A 14662-nucleotide genomic window follows, 5' to 3' on the forward strand; every position below is an offset into this window, starting at 1 on the left:
GCTGGCAACGGCGTCTTTGTGACCGTTGCCGAGGATCTCTTTCGATTCAAATGCCACCGAACGCTTGACCTACTGAGAAGCGCACAATGAAAGCATTAAAACTGAACGCCACTCTGTCCCGAATGACATTCCTATGATAAAATCTCGCTGCGACCTTCGAGTCGACCCGTGTTCGACTTGACTCCAGCCACCGACCATTACTTAGTACAAGGAAGAAAAGCTTGGAAAGTTGTGGCTCGATCGAATGACCAAGAGGCGGGGTACGGAGGACGCGAGTGGATTGTACTAGATGTTCAAACAATGCTCCGCAAACTCCATTGTACCGTCCTTTGTGGCCGCTTTCCTTTCTTTCTTCTTCGCTTTCCCATGGTCCTCCCTGCTAGAGAGGTACCCGGAAGAAATTCCATCGGATCCGGTTGCCGCGAACAAACGACAAACGACACGTAACGATAAATATAAATAAGTAGGTAAATATAGAAAGAAAGCAGGTGGTACGTGTGGCGAATCCGATTGGTAGAGTGGCCGGTACAGCGGAGTCACTAAGCTACCGAGCAGAACCGAGAGAACGAGACCCTGTCTAGCGCTCGGTGCTCGGTTCAAAGGGGTTTGCGTTTAATTAAGCTCGTGCGATATTTTACGACGGTGACGGTACGCGTGGCTATTCCACGGAGGGCCGGCCTTTCTCTGCATCGTAAAATATACCGTCCGTAATGTATCGTTACGCGAGCAGTGCACAGAGACCGGCAGGTGAGTTTGCTTGAATTATTTCCTTCGGAGAGACGCAATTTTTCGTACGTCCTAACGTGATTTCGAGGCGAGCCTCGACCGAGTACGATTCTCCGTTTCGTCCCATCGCGTTTTCTTTTTTCTTTTTTTTTCGCTTCTTTCCTTCTTTTTCTTTTTTTTTTTTTTTTTGGAAGCGGAATTTCTACACAACGTAACTTCGGCCCGCGAGTCCTGGACGTTTCGCGTACGTGGCTGGCTTATAAGTTACCGTGCTGGAAAGAACCATTCCCAGTGGTTAATCTCTTCCACGGTCGTACCGCTTAATCCACCACTCACGAACCAAGATACATTGTCCTTCTAATTACCCGGACTATGATCTTAATGGACTTGGAAATGCCAAGCGCGTCAGTTCCGTGTGCAAATTACGTAAACGTGGAAGGACTCTTTAATCGCGATGGTACGCGTTACGACGCGCGACTGGCCAACGCGAAAAAGCCGACACACGGCCGTGTTTTAAATGCGAATTGCAAATTATCGCCGTTGGGCTGCATAGGGACTCGCCATTCGGTCCTCGCGCTTCAAAGGTACATAGCATGCAGCGTACTCGTTTGGGACTGGCAGTGGGGCTGTATCGATTTGCATCTCACCGCTTGTTTTATCCTTCCAGTTATACTTCGATCAGCCGTTTCGTCGATGAAAACTTCGACTTAAGCTTCTATGTGAAACCCCGTGTCTCGCGTGCTTGCACGTTCCCTTCAACGCCGATACTTTTTAACGCATAGACGGGTTTCGATTACGTGTCGTTATCTCGAGTTAACAACTACGTTGCTCGTGTATACGCGTTTCCGATGGTTCGTCGAGCGCGATTCCATTGATGAAAAATCGATCGATGAGAACCGTGAGAAAGGCAACGATGACGTTTGCCCGAAGAAATTCGATTAGGCGCAAATTTGATATCCGTGCATTAACGAACGTTAAATTAGTTTTCGAATGAATCGCGACTCGCTGCGAATCGATAACTCCGCGCACAGAATCGCCGGTTTGACGTCTCGTTTTGGCTTTGCGGGGTCCGGTTTGGAGAGGTTCGTAGCCACGACAATAACGTCGCTTACGGTGTACGTAACGGAATCGTCCATTGAATTAGAGTGCCCGCGGCGTTTCGAGACAAGCGAGTTCGGGTCCGGACTACTCAGCTTTTGGCCGAACGATCGTGACGCGGGTCACAAGTGCACCCTATCGGCCGCCCCGATTCGCTTTCTCCGCGTTCAGGAATTAATTGCACGCCGGTTCGACTTTGAATAGCCACTCCAAGTCGGCTCTCCACCAAACTCGCCGCTTTCTCTACGCGAACGCGTCCTGTGCCTTCTGTTCCTCTACGTCAGGTACTTGGTCGTCAACGATGCTATCTGCACGATGGTATGCACGGTCCGATCGAACAGCGTATACGAACGGGCATAAGGCGATTATTTATGGAAAAGTAAAAACGAAACGTAGAATGCGTCTTTGTTCTACGAGCGTTTCTGTTGGTTGTCGCGGCAAAAAAAAAAAAAAAACGAGTCACGAAAATCCTTGCCGATCGTTACTGCACGATCGACGTTAAAATTCGTTAGGAGCGATTCTTCGTTAATTTTGCGCAAATTAATCTAACGAGCTTTCTTCGCAGCGTTGATTCGGTATCGGCCAGGATTCCAATTAAAGCCACAGAGAACCGCTAGTTTCGACGGACCCTTCTCGAATTCTTCGGATCAAATCCGCCAAAGTGAAATTAACGAAGAGCTGTTTAGCTGGCGTTTACCGCGGTACTTCCTAATGTCCGCAAATGCTATCCGTGATGAAATGACCGAGGCGAAATTCCGGTAACGCGATACGGTCGTAGCTATCAGAAGCAATACCACGAAAATACCAGAATTTTCATTATTACCGTTCTATTACCTCTTATTTTCTATTTGTTTTACGCTCGTGCGATAGGCGATCGATGTTTCAAAACTTATTTATCCACCCGACGATCGATAATTCTCAAGCCGTGTGACAAATATAGGATGGATTCTCAGCTAGTCTTAATGCGAATTCCTATAGTCCAGTGTAGTCCAGTTTTCAAACAATCACCAACGTTTTATGGCGTGTTGAACGTTCCATCAAAGTTCTCTTTGGTAGATTTCCTATAACCCGTGTATAGCTGGTTTCGATGGTTGAACCAGAAAAATGCTTCAAACACAAGTCCGCTGGTATCAAACGGAGAACGTACTCGTGTTAAAAAAGCTTTCAACAGTAGTGTTTTCTCGCAAAAAAAAAACAGGTCTTTTGTATGTTTCAAATCATATTCTTAAATTAGAAAAAAGAGCGATCTTTTGACGCGAAATTTACGAAAATTTATTTACTACGAATAAATGAAAGATGCAGAGAGAACGATAGAGTTGGAAGATGATTAAATCAAGAAGCAACCTAGTACGGTATACGCATACTTGCAAAAAAATTGCAAAAATGATTTCCTGCGGAACGAAGCGCCACGTGAAAAAGTTTCGTTCTATATTTTCGATTTGTTTTTTCGCGTCGTATCGCTCCCCTGTCGATTACTCGAACGCTCTACACGCACATATTCGAGTGCAAGAATGCGAATTTCAAATAGCCGGTTTATCCCAAAAGAACAAAAGACTTTGCATTTTATCTGTGAACTATGTTCATCGTCATCTCGTCAAAACGGGACAACGTCGCCTCGTTTTGACGACGTGCGTCACGATTTCCCGTTGGATGCGCTAAATGCGCACCACTAGCTTTCTTTTCTTCTTTTTCAAACATCGGACCAGCGTGTGCAGCGATACGATCGTATCCCGCGTCTATATACGAGATGTTTTGTCCGTCTCTAGTGCTCCGGTTAGAGAAGATCCGTCCTCGAATTCCGCCTCGATTCGTCGAAATCGTAAAAGCCAATTTACCTGTGATTCAAGGCAAGCAAGATTAATTGGCACGGTAACGAGAGAGCGATACTCATTGAGTTCCGTTTTTCGTCCGGAAACGCACCGGGCTCTATTCCGATTTCCGTCGTCGCACAATATCGTCACGAGCTGAAAAATTCGCGGTCGGCGGAGAATGGTGAAACGCAGCAACCGCCATACAAAGATAGTTCTCCCTTAGACGTTTTTTACTCCGCTTCCGAATGCTCGCCGCGAAAAGGCTTACGGTTAAAAGCGTTTTATTCGCATAGACGCGCGTAATTCGCTCTCCCCTCTCGGTCAATTCGTAACGAGTTACGATTTACGAGCCATTTTTTATACGTCGAGCGTGTAATTGTATGCGCCAGTTGGTGAATCATTTTCTTTTTCTTTTTTTTCCTTCTTCTTCGTTTCTTTTTTTTTTTTTTTTTTTTGGAAACAAACGAAGAAACACAAAGAATTTAGAGACAACTCGTTGAAACCTAGCGGTTAATTTTGTAACACCGTATATGTAAATTCTATCGTGGCACCGTCGACGCAGGATCCTATCGAACAATTTCTATTTTTCAACTATAACGCCACGTTGTAAATAATAAATTTTCTTTGGCTGGCCGAATTATTATTCGATACATAATCGCTCGTGTATACCGCAATTAATTAATTACCATGAGATATTACACAGCCAGATTCGTTCCATAGAGTTCATTTCGTCGAAGAACATCCAAACCGGGCAATTCATCCGACTTGAATGAAAATGTTTAAAGCTAGCTTAAATCACTTGCGCATTCGCTTTAATCACGACACGAACCGATTCGAATTTAATCCTTTCAGAAAGTGAAAAAGTGAAATAATGCTAGTAAATCGTACAACGTAGATCTAAAATAAACGCTATTAAAATTGTACGTACGGACTTTAAATAACTGAATTGAACGTATTCGTAACCGCAAAACTGCATGAAAAATAGATAAGAATTTCGTCGGATAGAAATAAGTGGAAAACATAAATGCGAGAGTATCGCCACTATGGGTGATTCGATTGCCGGGAACTGTAATTACGAAGGTAGTAAGCGTGGTATACAATTTGATCTTGTCACACACTTTCGCACATTTTTCTCCCATGGTTGGCTGGCAACGATTCCCGGAATTCTTTGACAGAATCGTTGGAACGGAGGCGATCGGAGCGCGGGAACGCGAGAGAAAAGAATTCCTCGTGTTCCGGATCGCAAACGCGCGACCGATTGGCCGAGCGAAATTGTTGCTCGATAGAGAGAACGTTGGCCGGACGGACGTCCGAGAAGTCGTTATCTTATCCTATATAGTGGTTGTTCGGCCAGGTAGGCAGTTAACTCGTATCTGGTCACGCCACCAGTTAAATTCCCCCTTACGTACTTATCGCGAATTAAAGCGCTCCTTCAAAGGGGGCCGGAGACACGGAAAGGTAAAGGCCGTCCTTGTATTATCGCGTTCGGATGAGTTTCACGCGACCGCGCTACCGTCAGTCGACATTAACGTTTTCATTACGCGATTACGATTAACCATCCTGCAAATCTGTTATTTTGTTTTCGCGAGGATCGTAGCCTCTTCCTTCTTCGTTTATCCACGTTACGTTATTCGTACGTACTGCGACGATCTTCCACGATATTTGCGATACCGATTTCGAGTTTGTTCCGCGCGTTTGTTCTTCCTTCCTCTGCATGTTCCGGCAACGATCGCGGACCAGGTTAACGATCGTGAGTGGTGAGCTTTGAAAGCACGGACGATCGTAACAGGTGTAAAACAACGATAAAACAGACTCGGTTGGACGTCGTACGACGTCCGCGTACCGTACGATTGTAATATTACGACAAAGTGGCGTTGGAATCAGCGAATGTCCATCTGGAAATCGAGCGAATATTTGGCAACGTCATCTCGTCCGTGCATCTCTACTATTGCGTGTAGCAATCAAAACTATTTCGTGTTTTATACACAAATAAAACGTCGAATAACTTTCCTTCCAGCTTTTTATCTCTTCTCACAGTTGTAAGATCAACGCCAGATAATACGCGTTGGTAATTAACACGGATTGCGGGTGTACAACGTGTTGCCACAATTTCCGCCAGCTGCTTACTTTTCTTAAATAAATCGATCGTTCTATTCGAGGTCCAAGGTCGAACTTCAAGGTACGTTGAAGCACAGGTGACCGCTCGTACAGCCCTATTTCATCATATATTTGCCGCTAGCGTATATCCGGCTGAATTTTTCCCAAAGAATTAATACGTATTTCGTCGTTCGACGATTTATTCTCGAGTACACCGTCGGACCGCAACGATGGCAATTTATTAAAGCGCGAGCAGCGTATCGTGCGTGCGTACGTACAGAAGGGGTGCGTGTAGGTTAGGCGAAGGAGAACCGCCGAGAAATAAGTGGCGAACACGGAATGTGTGCCGTTGCCCGAGGCCGGACAATCCAGGCGGCGATATAGAAGCGCCTTCCCCTCGACTCGTATCTTTGGTTTCGGTGGCTCGTGTTCCCTCCTACCGTGTGTAGCTAAAGGTTGGCGTAGTCGTGACGATAAATTTATCCAACGATAAGAGAGCCGATTTTTGTCTTTACGAGCCTCGGTGGGCCCTTCTTTCTGCGAGGAAGCGGAAGAGAAACGGAAAGACAAGTAGAAAAAGAGAGAAAGAGAGAGCGGCTTCCGGGTTATGGCGTGACCGCGTCACGACGCGCGCGTGTCCCTCGGCGCACAGCTATTGTAAGCAAAAGGAAAAAGAGGAGTGAAAAAGGAAGGGGGAAGGAACGACACGGGCGAACAAAAGAGAGGGCCGCCTAAACCGTGGCTTGTATGTACGTTCACGGCCCTCGCGTAATGCTATCGAGGCACATTTTCCCCTCGAACGCCTGCTGGGCGGCGAAGGGCGCCGGCGATGCCGGTCAGGCGCGTAAAAACCGCGTACAGATCGCACGCCGTCTGTTTCCGTCGTTGTTTCCGAGAGAGACAACTGGACGTAGCTTTGCTCGAGGGTAGAAAGAAAAGAAAGAAGACGGTCGTGTCCAATGGGCAGTGGAGTAGCTACTGGTTTTTCACGTGCTCCGCGAGTTCATCGATTCCATTGGCCTCGCGGCAACGCGAAATGGGCGATGGGGAGAGTAGAGAAAACTAAAAGAGGAGCGCGACGCGCGCGCGGTATATGTGCACGGTTGGCTGACTCAGCTGAAACGCATGCCACATTAATATTAATTATCACGTAGACGGGGCGCGTGTCGTGTCGTGCGCTACTTTTTTCGGCTGAAAACGTTCGGCTCGACAACGGGCCTCTCGAGAGACAAAGAGGAAGAGAGACAGAGAGAGGGAGAGAGAGAGAGAGACCGACACGGAGAACGAGGATCGGCTAGACGAGCGTACCATCTCCTTTCGTTCGAGCGCGATCTTTTTTCTTTTAATATTCGCTACGCGACAAGGGGGAACAAAGTGGCCAGCTTTGCGATTAATTATTACCGCGCGCAACCGGAGAACCGCTCGGGGAGAGAAATTTTGCCACGAACACAATTTTTCGAAATGTCTGGCGGGAGGGTCGAGAAGGATCCTGGAGAATGACAAAGGTCAATGGATATCCGGGTTTGCCGGAGTACGCCCATATATCGTGAGAGTCGAAAAGACCCATTAAGGACATTTGTTTGACCTATGAATCCGGTGGAGCTGATGTGACAGAACGTACAGTTAGTCACTGAGAGTCGGCCGTGCAATGCGCCGTGCAGTTTCACCTACGTCACGAACGTTAATGTACGAAATAAAACAGACCAGAAGGCTACCGTCTGACACTTTGCGTTTCTACGACAAAATCGCGAGATAATTGTCTCGCGACTGCGAGATTTCCAACTCAATATCAACGGATTTGAGTCCATTCCGATCGCTGGAAAATGCTACAAACTGTCAAACGTATAACGCGATAGCGACTCTCGAAACGGTAGCTGAATATATTGATCGTCGAACTGTCAAGAATATGTTTGCTTTCTTTCTCTAGCTGATTACCGATCTCGTGGAAACGAAGAAGTACGTGGAAATTTCGATGGGAACATCCGGCGATTAGGAAATTCTTCCGTGCGTATCAGGGATAAAGATACAAGCGATGTGGAGGATGAACGAACGCGCGGACTCGATAGCAGCGGAAGGAAAGTTTTCTCATTGCGTCGAACGAGATAGGTATCGGAAGTTTAGATACGAGGTTGGAACTCGTTCTCGCGGCGATTTCCAAGATAACGCTCTCTCGCAATCTCGGTGAATGGACGCGAAGAAAGCCACGCGAGGAGAGATAGCGGGACCCAATTAAAATCAATCATTCGATATTTATGGAGAGCTCATAGTGGAACGGGTCGCTTCGGTCGAGTTCCATGCGGCTCCATGTTCCCCGAGGGCTGCTACGGCTGGTTCGGTACACATAACCCTTCCATCTGCCATGATAGGATAATGGCGGAACCTTCGTGTAGACTGATACACGGAGACAAACGACCGTGTGTGTGAATTGGGACACGCGCGCACCACGGTTTGTCGTCACCTCGCCAAAAACTGAACTCGTCGACGACTAAAACGAGCCAAGGGAAGAAAAGGGAGCGAGAAACGTAACTGGAGCAAAATACAGCCGGGTAAACATCTGTTTGCACAGTCGGAGAAACCAGTTCGACCGACGGCGATAACGAAATTGCGAGAGAATTTTCCTTCTCGCGATCCTCCTTCGGATGTAACGTCGATAGAGTATCGTCGTCACTCGCGAACCATTTTGTATACTAAGCGAATTTGTACACGAAAGGACGAAATGCCCGTGAACGACGATAACAAGAATAAAAATTGCTGTGACGAAAACCGGGACTGTGCTGCTTTCGGACTTTCCATTCGAGGTAATTGTTCAAAATAGGGTACTTACGTCCTATCGATTTCGACGATCTCGACGCATTTTATCGAGCGATTTCTTCCTATGCTCTGTCGCTCGATTCTACGTTTCAAGATACAGAGGAATTTACGTTTAATGCTGTACAAGGCATCCAAGGCATATAATAAAGCAGCAAGAAACGCTATATCAAAATAGGCCATTGAAAGGCTTTATTGGGAAGCTATAATAAAAACACGAAATACAAAGGAAGAATAATAAAACATATTGACCGAAAAAAGTAAAACAAACCGAAAATAAAATGTTTCGTTTTCATTGTTTTTCGTCTCAATGAACCAATATAACATTCGCTTGATATATCTTTCTTTTGTAAAGTTTCGCACAATAGCGTAAAATTGAAGGCGATACTAGACACCAACATATTATTCCCTTTCTCTATGTTGTATTTTTTCCATAACTTTTTAACGAAGCTCTAGCTGAACCATGTTTATAAATCATTCTTCCTCTCATTATACCCATAGAATTTATCGACAAAGTTCGGCTGTCCAACATCCCGCTATGCACACGCGTGCGTGCATTTAGTAGTCGATGTGTATTTTTGTAGCAATGGAATTGGATCTAGGCTTTTCAACGACAACAACTAAGCCTGTTACATTTTTTCACCAACTAAAGATCGCAATTTACCGGGCATATTCCATACGAAAACCTGACAGCTATACACCCTCCAATTCGAAATAATTGGCCGAACGAGAATTCTTCCGTCGGAGAATTCGCGATCAACGTTGTAGGGAATTTCGATCTTTGTCAGCTTCCCGTGTGCGATTATTCTTCGGTCGTGTGGGTCGCGACGAGTGGAGAGAAGGATCGTATAAGGTGCGAGCGAACGACTGACCAGCGATGTTCGGCCACCCGACGCATTTGAATGTTTAATGAGAGCCGACGATGGGTAGCCACGCTGCTAGTTGTCGATTTCGTCCGTCGCAGAGAAATTTCCATCTAGGATCGTGCACGGCTCGAAGCTACGGTGTTTTCCAGTGTACCGTGTGCGAAACTATTTTCGTCGGTTTCGCGATATTCCAGCGACGCGTCTGAAAATCGTATCGCTAGGATGGATAGTAGAACGCCGGATATCTGCGTCGAGGGTTTAATTGTCGTCGACCCGTGTAAACCGCGGCTACCAGTAGACCGCGACTACCAACGTAGTTTCGCAGTAGTATTTACCCAGTTTCGTGCAGGTATTTCGTGCCGCCGCGTCGATCGAATCGAAAGACACGTTTTGGCGGCGCGTGGAGGAACCCAGACGTGGATCGAATTCGACGTTTCGACCGCTACGTCGGTGTACAAACTGAAACGAAACCGACCGATTGCCAGCAAACGAGAAGAAAACGGTATCGAACGAATTACGACGGAAGCGTGTTGGACGTACGGTTCGATCTCCGATGGACGCGAACTCGGACGAGTTCGACGCGGAATTCGAAATCGCTTTGGACAGCAGCCAGAAACGGCTCTCTCGTTCGATAGGAAGTTCGGAGGAGAGTGTAGGCGGGCGCCCGCGACGCGACGTCCCATTGTTCGTCGACGATGCGTCTTTTCAAAGTTTAAAGACGTTCGATGACGAACGAGCCGCCGGAAACGATTCGTAACGCGAGAGGAATTTTCGTGAGGCGCGCGATGAAGCAGAGAATAAAAAAGAAAAAAAAAAGAAAAAGGAGAAACGGGATCGGTAAAGTCAGAGAGACGTCAAAGTTGCGGGATAATTTGAATTTCGCGGCAACTTTGAATAGGAAAAAATGTAAGGGCGCGATGTTACCGAAGTTTGACGAATGAATTTTTCCTGTCCCTTTTGGCCGTAAAATGGAAAGCAATCGAAGTTCGTTGGGCCTCTGCGCTTACGCATTTTGGTAAACGTTTGCGGTGAAGTAACCAGTGGTCTCGTGTAGTCAAATTTTTACGCGCGTGTCCCAATGTAACCGGCGCGAGGGGAAAAAGGAAGAATCACGGTTGCTCTCCGGACACGGAGAAACAAGAGCGAGACAAGTTTGAGTTAATACGGGACCCGGTTTTACGCGCTTTCTCCCGCTACTGTGTCGCGGTTACTTTTGTATCTCGTCGCGTATTTCGTCGCGGCGATGAGTAATGAAAGTATTATTTCTAATTATCCCGGAATATAGAAATACTAACTCGCCATTTTCAACTTTGTGTCGCGGTATCACGCTACGCGTACGAGCGTTACGACTTTGTTTTCTCCCCACGACTATCTTCCTACCGTAAGCTTCACCGTCGGCAAAAGTCAAATCTTCGTCGGACGAAGATCTGTCTTGATTTAAGACGACCGAGACGACGGAGAGACCGGGACGAGCTCGCTTGAAATCGCTTAACGAGACGAGAGCGCGTCGACCAGACCAACCAAGCCGATGGAAAAAGGGTTCGAAGAGGAATCGATCGGAAGCGGAGCGAGCCGGGGCGAGCGTTAACGATTCGACGCGGCGGCACCAATCGTTTTATCGACGAATTAAGCCGAATTAAGGCTGGCCCTACGGGACGACCACGCGCGATTTCACACGCGAACGTTTTTCCATTGAATTTCGAAAAATTGTTTTATCATCGTTTCCCCTCGTCCTCGCGATATCTGTTGCGCCAAAATGCTTCAACAGGGACGACCCATTCGGGAAAATTCGATATTCCTTTGGCTTGGTCGACGCAACACGGCCAACAGCGTTCCGGATACGTATTTTTGCCGGAGCAGGTAGGTTCGCGACATTTGGCGGAAAAGTGGAAGTTTCTCGACCCAAAATGGGAACGGAACGAGAATTCGAAGGTACCGTTGCTAGCGGGAGATAACATTTTTCCAATTTCCCACCTAATGTAAATGCCTTCGAGGATAGAACGGAAATAATTCGTCCGACTAATTTCTCCTCTCTTTAGCTCCTTTTTCTTCAGACGTTTCACGGATGGAGATGGAGAGAGAGAGAGAGAGAGAGAGAGAGAGAGAGAGAGAAAGAGAACGCGCAGCGCGCAGAGGCGCGGCACTACGGAAAATAAAACGGAACGAATTAATTAGAAATGTACAGCGCACCGTGTACACCGTGGAAAATACGAAGCGGTTACGATTTAATGAGTTTGCGTTAGGTTCTGAATTGCGGGACAAAATTACGCTGATCTCTGACGGAAGTCGGCGAGGCGCGGTACTACACGCTCGCACCTACGTGTATCGAACAACAAAATCGAAGCGGCGGAGAACGCTCGTGTCACCTGTCGGAATACGCAGCTAAAGTTGTCGGAGTTGGCGCGCGTTGCGTGGGAAATTAAAGAAATTAGCGGTGTACGATGCAAGGATAACTCTCGCGTGGGCGTTGCGCGGAAGCGTTCGATTCTTCGTTCGTTCTGTTGTTCCGTCTGCCGAATATTCCGCCAGCGAGTACGGAAATGGGTTCGTTTCAACGCGTGACGCGTCAACGTCCGTTTGAATTTTATCGACCGGCGGATAAATCGAATTTATCGGAAGACCGAGAAATTTCAGCGACGCGACGGATCGGTCGTGGAAAATATCGAGCCGCGCTCTTTTCCTTCTCGCCGCTCTGTGCTATCGCTGTTTCCCACTTCGCTCTCGCTTCCTTTTTTCCAGAGGTAGCTGTACGCGCGCGGAAAATTAGAGGATCCGAGCAACGGGAGGAACTGGCCGGGGAACTCGATTTACATACCTCGACGGGCCTGGATCGCGTCGGATCAAGTTAGCAGGGGCGACGAGTGAACTTAATTAAGCGCGTGCGCGAATCGTGGTTCGCGGCGTACACGTGCCATACACTTCGTTAAATTTTATTCGCTGTAATTGTGCGACTGCGTCATGTCGAGGCTGGCCCTCGGTTCGACTCGAACCTCGAGTCGAGTCGACGCTGGGCTTCATCCAGCCCTTCTCTCTTTAATTACATCCTCGTCGCAGCTTAAGACCGACTCACCGAACCGACCCTTCTCCTCCTCCTCCTCCTCCTCCTCCTCCTCCTCCTCCACCCTCTTTTCCTACGTTTTTGCTGCCGCGCCGTACACCGGAACACGACGCGACCGTTTCGAATCGCGACCGTGCGAGACTAAGCCACCGAGAAAGACACACCCTCTTGTCAACGGATCTTTTACCGCCGTTGCCTCGTTAGTCGAATGTTAATGAGAAAAATCTTCGTTATCCGACATTCGGGCGAAACGTTTGCTCCGAACCAGGCTCTATCGTCCAACTATCGTAGGCGCGCGCGTGTCGTTCCTTCCTTCCCTTCGCCGGTTCTTCCGCTTCGAATAATAATTCTTCGGCGCCGTGCCGCGTGAACAACACAGTCCCGAACGAAGAGAACGCGTCTTTCATCTCCGTTCGGATGGAATTTGTCCCATTGCGAGATCGGATTGTTTGCCGATTAGAAAAAGGTAGGGTGAAAGGACGGAGAACACGATGACGGAGATAAAATACGTGGAAATCGGTGAAAAGCGTGGTTCGATCTTAAACGAGGCTGCTCTGTACGAAGCGTGGTGCGGCGCAGTGACGCGTTCCAACGAATCCCAACAGTTCTCCTAACGACGTCGCATTCCATTACACCGCTTTAAATTCGTCACTTTAACTCGCGTTAACGTCGTTTCGTTACGCGACAACGCTACGATATTTCGTTTAGTCTGGAATTGAAAATTACTACCGCACGAACGCGTCCCAAAACGGCGCGGCGATTGCAACGTGAATGTTTAATGCAACGGCAATCATTGGAATTCGGTTGGTAAATTAGCACCATATCGATTTCGCGTGTATGCAAAGGCACGGCCGGCCCACCGTCATACGTATAGCTAATTACGTATTTCCGGGACAATGGACGTAAAAATAATGGAGATAACGCGACGCGCGAAAGCGTAGACACTATCGAGGGCCGATCGAAACCGAACGATTCGACAAGGATTCTCCCTACCCCGGTGCTCTTCGAACGGAAGATGGAAAATTTTCCCGTTTTCCGATTTATCCTTTCACCTGGAAACGGTTTATTGGCGAGCGATGCGTTCGAGTGGAAAGGAACGGGCTGAATTACGGAAGCGATAAAAAACTAACGGCGGCTAGGTGTCGGACTAAGTAATCGTGGACATAAAACATGCGACGGATTCCACTAACGAAAACCCGGCTCTTTCTCCGTCGTAATTAACGAGTCGAGCGGTAATCTACGACAACGGTGGAATTAACGGCAACCGTGAACGAACACGGAAGCACGCATCGCGCGACGATACAGTTTGCATTCGGTGCAGGCGGGCCTGGACCTTATCGAGACACACGCGCACGGACAAAGAGCAACTGCGACTTTCACGGATGTATCGATGACGCGTGATCGCGAAAATACTAGAAGCAGGGGGAGCGAGGAAGGGTGAAACGTGTGGCGAATCGGTGATTAGTCGTTATCGTAAAGAGGAGAATAAAATCTTGCAGCGACTTTACTGCAACCCACTGCGGATATTTCGTTTCCGGCTCGAGGAGGTCCAAATAGTCGGCGAATCGAAGTTGAAAAGCGCTGAAATCGCACTTTCTCGAGTACCTTTCCAGGAACGCGAGCGAGGAAAACGAGCGAGGCAGGCTACAAAAGCAAAAAGGGAGGACAGAATGGCAAGAAGGAGGGAAGGGAAGAGAAAGGGGGGAAAGGCGGTAAAAATGATTAGAGCTTATTGCCGTGCGTGTGGGCAACGAGAGTTCGCGGTTGCGGGTACAGTTACAAAGCTGTAAAACGATAAACCAGAGATCAACTGGAAATAATTAGACCGTTGCGAACGTTAGACGCCTTCGCGTCTCTTTGGTCGTTGTCCGGTCAACGCGGTAAGCGAGCACAATGCACGGGACGACTATGGACGGCTCGAACGTCGGACGCAACGACGTGACATTTGGAAGAATCGCGAGAAGCGAGAAGAGACGGAATCGAAGACGGTCAATTACGATACTCTTGGGAAATAACGATCCGTCGATAAGCGTCTTCGTCTCCGATGGAAAATGAGACGAGCACTCGAAGACGATATCGGCGTGCATTTATCAAAGAAGAATACGGCTTGTACGATGCTAGAGGGCGAAGAGGCTGCTGCTGCGGCTACGGTTGGAGAGAAGGCGAAACAGAAACCGCAAGAGGGCAAGTTACACGGA

At 47.9% G+C, this 14662-nt stretch overlaps 1 protein-coding gene across 5 annotated transcripts in view; it reads right to left on the reverse strand.

The window, feature by feature from the left end:
• LOC117232802 overlaps positions 1-14662 on the reverse strand; it is a 143119-nt gene that overhangs the window by 26128 nt on the left and 102329 nt on the right. The gene's annotated exons all lie outside the window — the stretch shown is intronic.

This window comes from Bombus vosnesenskii, unplaced genomic scaffold, assembly GCF_011952255.1.
Source record: "Bombus vosnesenskii isolate JDL3184/JDL3185 unplaced genomic scaffold, Bvos_JDL3184-5_v1.1 scf7180000013263, whole genome shotgun sequence".
Lineage (NCBI taxonomy): Eukaryota > Metazoa > Arthropoda > Insecta > Hymenoptera > Apidae > Bombus > Bombus vosnesenskii.